The following is a 7,779-nucleotide window of genomic DNA, read 5'->3' as shown; positions in this document are numbered from 1 at the left end:
CTGCTAACGGGGAGTATTCCTTCCAGGAACTAACGAAGCGGGTCACCGGCGACAAGCGAACTGATTGCAACGATGATGAAATGCAAACTGAAAACATTTTCCTATAGACAATTCGTTTTACCTATCTCAGATGTGGTTCATCGTAAAAAGGCGACGCTAACAAGTAAACCACCAATCAAAGCACGGCTAATTAATGCGTTTTCAAAATCATTTCTATCAAAATTTACAGTAATCGTATCCTCTACGGAATCTATTACACAATTGTTTTGATTATTTCCCAAACCCAAACCACGCAAGAATCTGTTTGTTCCGTACAGTACAGCGGCAATTATTGCCCGTTTGTTTATGAGAATCGTCCGTACACTACTCGTCGACCATCAAGTATCGAATGATAAGGCAAAAAGGAAATTTAACATATATATATATATATATATATATATATATATATATATATATATATATATATATATATATATATATATATATATATATATATATATATATATATATATATATATATATATATATATATATATATATATATATATATATATATATATATATATATATATATATATATATATATATATATATATATATATATATATATATATATATATATATATATATATATATATATATATATATATATATATATATATATATATATATATATATATATATATATATATATATATCTTTTCTTTGTTTGATTGACCTCTTAAATGCACTGTATTGACGGCTTTGCTCGGAATAGCAGCCTCGTGTATGCACATTTTCCCCTTTTCCGTGAAATTTTTCAATTTCAATTCAACCGATTTTCAATAGAATACTTATATAGTACATCAAACTTAATAGCAACTATATTCAAGTCAGATGTTTCTGAATCGATTGGTGTAATTGCGAAGTTATAACCGTACAAACCTTACATAGTTTCGTTGCATGAGAGATTTTCAAAATTTAGAATGACACCCAGCCCCAGATAATGGAGTAGGACATTTTTAATGTCAAAAAAAATTATTGAATATTCTGAAAGTACATACACGGAGAACAGACGTCCATCTTCAGCATTCAACTTGTGTAAAATCTCTAACGGTTTCGAAGGTAGTTAGGATATCCAAACCAGGTGCGCTACTGATCTATCTCCGATTTTAACAAAAATTTGCAGCTATGTTTGGTTTATGAGTCTCCATGACTTCCACAAGTTATTAGACCATTTTGACTCAAGAGCTTTTTTTAAAAAAGGGCGTATGTGTTTTTGCAAGCACAATGAACAAACAATAACAATACGAAAACCATAATTTGTTCAGCAAAACTATTCGAGAATGAGTTGCAGGGCATTCATTAATCCTTGTAAAAAAATATACACTGAAAAAAAAAAATGGTGCCGATTTTCAAAAAAATTATAATTTATATTAAAAATTGGAATTAAAAAAAACCCATCTTTTTAATTTTTTATTTTTTGCCAGCGAAAATCTAAATAAAAAAGAAATATTTTAAGTCTAATTTTATGATGGAAAAGTTATCTATAAAAAAGTTTTTCTAACAACAAATTTGTACATGTTTTTCAATTCTATACTATGTTACAGACAAAAATATATTATTTTTATAGAATGTGATTCCCAATGTCATTTCGAATCAAAATGCTCTTCACAAAAATCTTCGAAAATGTAGTCGTTTTCAAGATATTTTAAATTTTGTTTAGACAAAAAGTAATAATTCGTTAAATTACGCCCTTTTCATAAGTTATTCGCGTTTCTCCATCAACATTCGTACGATTTTCATAATAGTCATGATAAGTTCTACAACTTACCTTTTGACACCAAGATGATAAGAGAATAATGTTGCAAGTTATAGGTCCGATTTATAAAATCACTGTCGGTCATTTTTTATACTAAAATATATTTCTTCCTATTATATACAATTCCTATCTTCTATATACACCTTAACACTTTGTTCGTTTATATATGCTAAAAATACTTGGTGTTTCGTCATTCGAAAACAGTTTCGCGGGAATTTTATTTTCTGAAATAGGAACAAAAGAGTGATATTTCTGTGTACCTGGAATCATTTTTGCCTTCTGATACAGGCTACTCCATTCAGCTGCTCCCTGTTTGTATTCTTCTTGTGATACATAACAAAACGAATTTTTTGTTAATTGATCATTACTTTGCTGGTTAGCCCATTTATATAACTCTTCTGCACTTGTGATTGGATGTTCGTGTGCTATTGCTAAGCTCGCATTTATGGCCATTCGTTTCAATGTCCCGCCAATTGCGTCACAGGGTCCTTTTCCATGAGAAGTTGCAAAGAAGTGCCACTCAGCATCAATGTTATAATTAGTTTTATATTTACAAAGACTAGCAATTTTATTTCTATTTTTGTATTGAGAAGCAGCTCCATCAGACATAAATATAGCCTTCTTTACTTGCATTTTTGATTTTAGAAAAGTTAGTAACTTTGAAATGAATTTTGCCTATTTTTAAAGACGATTTTGATTCATTTAAAAAAATAGACAGTTGATTTTTTATATAATCATGAGTTTTTTTTCGATATTTAGTCGTCAATAAGTGTGGACGTGTTTTGCAGTCGCTCCCGGTATCGCGCGCTAAAGTTTGTTTAATTTTAATTTCACCAAGCGCCTCGTGCTAAAGTTTGTTTTGTTTCAATTTGACCGCGCGCCGCGTGCCAAAGTTTGTTTTGTTTTAAGTGACCGATTTTAAAAAAAGTGCGAACGATAATAAAATGAACTGCGAAATTTGTGCCTTGGACGCCTCTGCGGATTCGATTCTGTGGACGTGTGTTGGATGCCCAAGGAAGTATCATGCAGCTTGCATTGGCGTTACCGTGCAGCGGGGATCACTAAGGAGAAAGGACAGGAGATTGGTTGATGTCAACTCGTACATACTGCCATGCTGCGACTCGTGTCAGGAACTACTACATGGGAAAATTGCTTTCAACGGACTCGCCGAGCAGCAAAAACTTCTGGAAAAACAAATACGGGAGAATACTGAAGTGATTCATCAACTAACATTTCAGCAAAACAAGCCGGACCTAGTACAGGAGGCACTCGAAGGCCTAGAAATACTTCTCACTACTGTGAAACAAGAATTGATTGCAATCAACAAAAATAGTAGTTTAGCCGGCAGTGTTATTGCAATAAAAAACCACGTTACCTCTCTGCTTGACACAGCAATTAAGTCAACATCAGATAGTGTATACGAATCGTTAAAAACAGTTACTTCGGAATTATCCGCTGATTTGCGTGACATGAACGCGGAAATAAGTCAGCTTAGTCAGCTGTCTTTAGACACAGCCAACAGCAATCCTCCAAATTCCACCCTAGGATACGAGATTCTCGACGAGTTGAAGTCGGTCTCAGTTGCCCTCAATGAAAACAAAAGCACCAGGCAACTACGGTCGTCACATGAATCAACGTTGCTGCCAGAAATTCTCAACGAGGTTAAATCGATGTCAGCATATGTATATGCGAATAATAAGACCGCGCAATTGCTATCGCCGAATGACTCACGCCCCAGTTTGGAAATTGAACTAAATAACGCTATTAACTCAGGATGGCGTTTCTTGGGCACGAAAAAAGTATGGAAAGCTGACTGGACTGAGTACGATGCGCGAGAAATAAATCGATTGAATCAACAAAAAAAGGCGGATAAGGCTAGAAGGCGTAAAAAGAAACAAATATTTAGAAACCGGAATACTAATATTAAAAACAACAACAACAACAATATTTTTCCACCTGATCGGAGACCCCCTGCAACAATAAACGATCGTTATTATGGCCCGCCGGCCAATTTTTCCAATCGCAACTTCTTTAGTCGTGCCAGTAGCTCCAGTCATAACCAAAACCGTCATCCCAATCATAGCTGCAACACGAATCTTCTACCACCGGATAGAGTGCTTCTTGCAGCAGCCAAGGATCGTTTTTCCGGCCTATCTACAAATTATATTCCATCGATTCAATTTACACGAGGTGAGATTTTGAATCCCTACCCAGCACGTGATACATCAAGATCATCGCATCAATTAAATGCAGTAAATACGGAATGTTCGCCATCATCATCACAGTGTGAGGCATGCCGCTTTCAACATTCGTGTTTTCGGTAGTTTCGACACTTTCCTTAGAAGAAGAAAAAGACGAGTTTGCTGTTGAGCACAGTGTTTTCCAAGAATTAGATAATGATGGTAGACTTTCCAATACAAAAAAGACTGCGACAGAATTATTAATGTATTGTCAAAATTTTAATAGGATGAAAAGTCCAGCCAAAATGGCAGAAATTCATAAACGTATATTAGGTTCGTCATTTTTGGTTATATTAGGAACTGAAACTAGCTGGGACGATAGCGTAAAAAGTGAAGAAATTTTCGGCAGTGGCTTTAATGTATTCAGAGACGATCGAAATCTTCACGAATCTCAAAAGAAGTCTGGCGGGGGAGTTCTTGTGGGTATTTCGGCTCAATTTAATTCAGAAATTCTAGTCACAGTGAAGTTTAAAGAATTTGAACATGTGTGGGTTAAATCAAACATTGCCGGCGAAATGCATATTTTTGCCTCTGTATATTTCCCACCAGAGCATGCTAATATAACATCGTACGAAGCTTTTTTCCAAATTGCTGAACAAATTTTATCTGAACTCCCAGCCGAGGTTAAAGTTCACATTTACGGAGACTTTAACCAACGCAACGCAGATTTTATTCCGGACTCTGAAAACGAACATATTTTAATCCCAGTCGTGGGAGAAAACGAAACATTGCAGTATATTTTCGACAAAACTGCTAGCATAGGACTAAATCAAATAAATCACGTAAAAAATCGACAGAATTGCTATCTCGATCTTTTATTTACAAACATTCAGGAAGACTTCTGTGTATCTGAATCTCTAACTCCTTTGTGGAAAAATGAAGCATTTCATACTGCTATTGAATTTTCTTTATTCATCCATGAAATTCAAAAATCCAGCGATTGTGACTTTGAGGAAGTCTTTGAATACCATAAAGCCAATTATGACAATATCAGGCGGAAGCTAAGTAGTGTCGACTGGCAAAATAGCCTTAGAAATGAAGGAAATATTGTAACTGCAGTGGACGTATTTTACAAAATTATTTTCAAGATAATTTATGAAGAGGTGCCTATTAAAAAAAAAAGACGACACGGCAACTCGAAGCATCCCGTTTGGTATAATAGACAAATTAGGAGTTTGAAAAATAGGAAGCAAAAAGCCCATAAGCTATATAAGAAAAACCAAAATAATGAGAACTTGGAAAAATATTTCGACATTTGCGATAAACTAAATATGGCCATAGATTCTGCACTTGCGGATTATAACTCAAAAACGGAACAGCAGATCAAATCTTGTCCAAAGAATTTTTTCAACTACGTCAAAACTAAATTAAAATCAGACAATTTCCCATCAACAATGCACTTGGATGACAACGTACGTGATAGCTCGGAAGAAATCTGCAACCTATTTGCAACATTCTTCCAAGAAATATATACGACTTTTTCTGAACAAGACCGTGATCGCGATTACTTCGCTTTTCTTCCCGATTTTCCTTTGGATATTAGTGTCAATCATGTCATAGTCGAAGACATTTTCAATTCTCTAAAACATTTAGATGTATCAAAAGGTTCTGGCCCTGATGGAATCCCACCATTATTTATGAAAAACCTAGCAACCGAGTTAACTGCCCCATTGTTCTGGCTGTTTAATATGTCTTTGCAATCTGGACAGTTCCCTAAAATATGGAAAAAATCTTTTTTAGTGCCTATATATAAATCTGGCAAAAAATCTGACGTACGTAATTATCGTGGGATAGCCATAATCTCCTGTATTCCGAAACTTTTCGAATCAATCATTAACGAAAAAATATTTCTTCAAATAAAAAAACAGAATTTCCAACCTCCAGCATGGCTTCTTCAAAGGTCGTTCGACCTCAACAAACTTACTAGAATTTATTAATTATACACTGATTGCAATGGATAATGGAAACTACGTGGAGGCACTTTATACAGACTTTAGTAAAGCATTTGATCGCATTGACATCCCAATGTTACTTTACAAATTGACAAAGATCGGCATTGAGCCTGGGCTACTTACATGGTTAGAATCATACCTCTCCGAACGTCAGCAAATAATTAAATTTAAAGGAAAGCAATCTAATCCAATTAAAGTCACCTCAGGAGTTCCACAAGGCTCTCATTTAGGCCCTCTATTGTTTATTTTATACGTGAACGATATCTCCTTCATTCTCAAAAAACTGAAAATACTAATTTATGCAGACGATATGAAACTTTATTTGGAGATAAGAAATGCCGAGGATATTAATACATTTCAAAACGAAATACAAATTTTCCACATGTGGTGTCAAAAAAGCCTCTTACAACTGAACGTGAAAAAGTGTAATTCAATAACCTTTAGTCGAAAACGACAAACACCGAATGTTGAGATTACCTTAGGAAATCAGACTGTAGTAAAGTGTGAAAGAATTAGGGATTTAGGTGTTATATTAGATTCAAAGTTAAATTTTATTGATCATTATAACACAATTATACACAAAGCTAACAACATGCTCAGTTTTATAAAACGCTTTAGCTATCATTTTGAAGATCCTTATACAATAAAAATATTATATATTGTATATGTTAGGTCGATATTGGAATATTGCAGTATTATTTGGTGCCCTTTTCAAGCAGACATGAAGAACGAATAGAATCGGTACAAAAACAGTTTTTATTATTTGCCCTTCGTAAATTAGGATGGACAGCATTCCCTCTGCCATCTTATCAAGCACGCTGCTTGCTTATCAATATTCAAACATTAAACGAGCGTCGCGAATTTGCAATGCTCTCATTCATTAATAATATCGTTTCGCATCGTATCGATTCAGCTGAAATTTTATCCAAATTGAACTTTTATGCACCTTCACGACAGCTACGAAATCGAAGTATATTTTCAATAACTCCTTTTCGCACAAACTATGCAAAATATAGCCCCATAAATCGAACGATGTCTATTTATAATCACTATTGCGACTCAATTGATTTTACAATGTCTAAACTGAAACTAAAGCAATATTTTATACACAAAAGAAATTCTAACGCGTAAGAGGATGATTCTGTAAAAGCCGAAATTACTTCATTTATACTAAATTCACGAAATATACACATTAGTAATTAAGGAAATCTGTAGTCTACATAGATTGACGAAATAAATAAATAAATAAATAAATAAATAAACAAATAAATAAATTTATCAATTTTTCCAATTTCTCACCAAAATATGTTACAAACTCATCGACTGGTTTGACGAGTGTTTGTAGATTACATCTATCGGTAGCAACCCATTGTTCGAAAGTTATGTTTCCAACACAACGTTCCTCCAATTCTTCCGAAACATTGTGTTCAAACATTGAAAGATTTGGACAGCGGTCACATTCACGAAGATAACAATCTTTTGATCTTGATGATGCACTACACAACATTTTTTCGAAATGTAATCTTTTTCGAAAGAATATTTTTGTAGACTATGGAGCATTAAAATAATATTCTCGTGAATCGTACAAACACAAATGTTATGAGAACCTGAACTTCTTAATAGCTTGCAATTCTTCGGTCTCAATGATGCAAATGATCTAAATCCAATAGTAAATTCACTAATTTCCTTAAACATATTAAAAGCCTCTTTCAATGAACAAATTAACAGACGTTTTTGTACATGTTGACGCTTACCATCCTTTTTCGCAGAAACATAATCGTTTAGC

This window comes from Topomyia yanbarensis, chromosome 3 (assembly GCF_030247195.1).
Source record: "Topomyia yanbarensis strain Yona2022 chromosome 3, ASM3024719v1, whole genome shotgun sequence".
Lineage (NCBI taxonomy): Eukaryota > Metazoa > Arthropoda > Insecta > Diptera > Culicidae > Topomyia > Topomyia yanbarensis.
The sequence above is the reverse complement of the archived record's forward strand: the minus strand, read 5'-3'. Positions refer to the sequence as shown.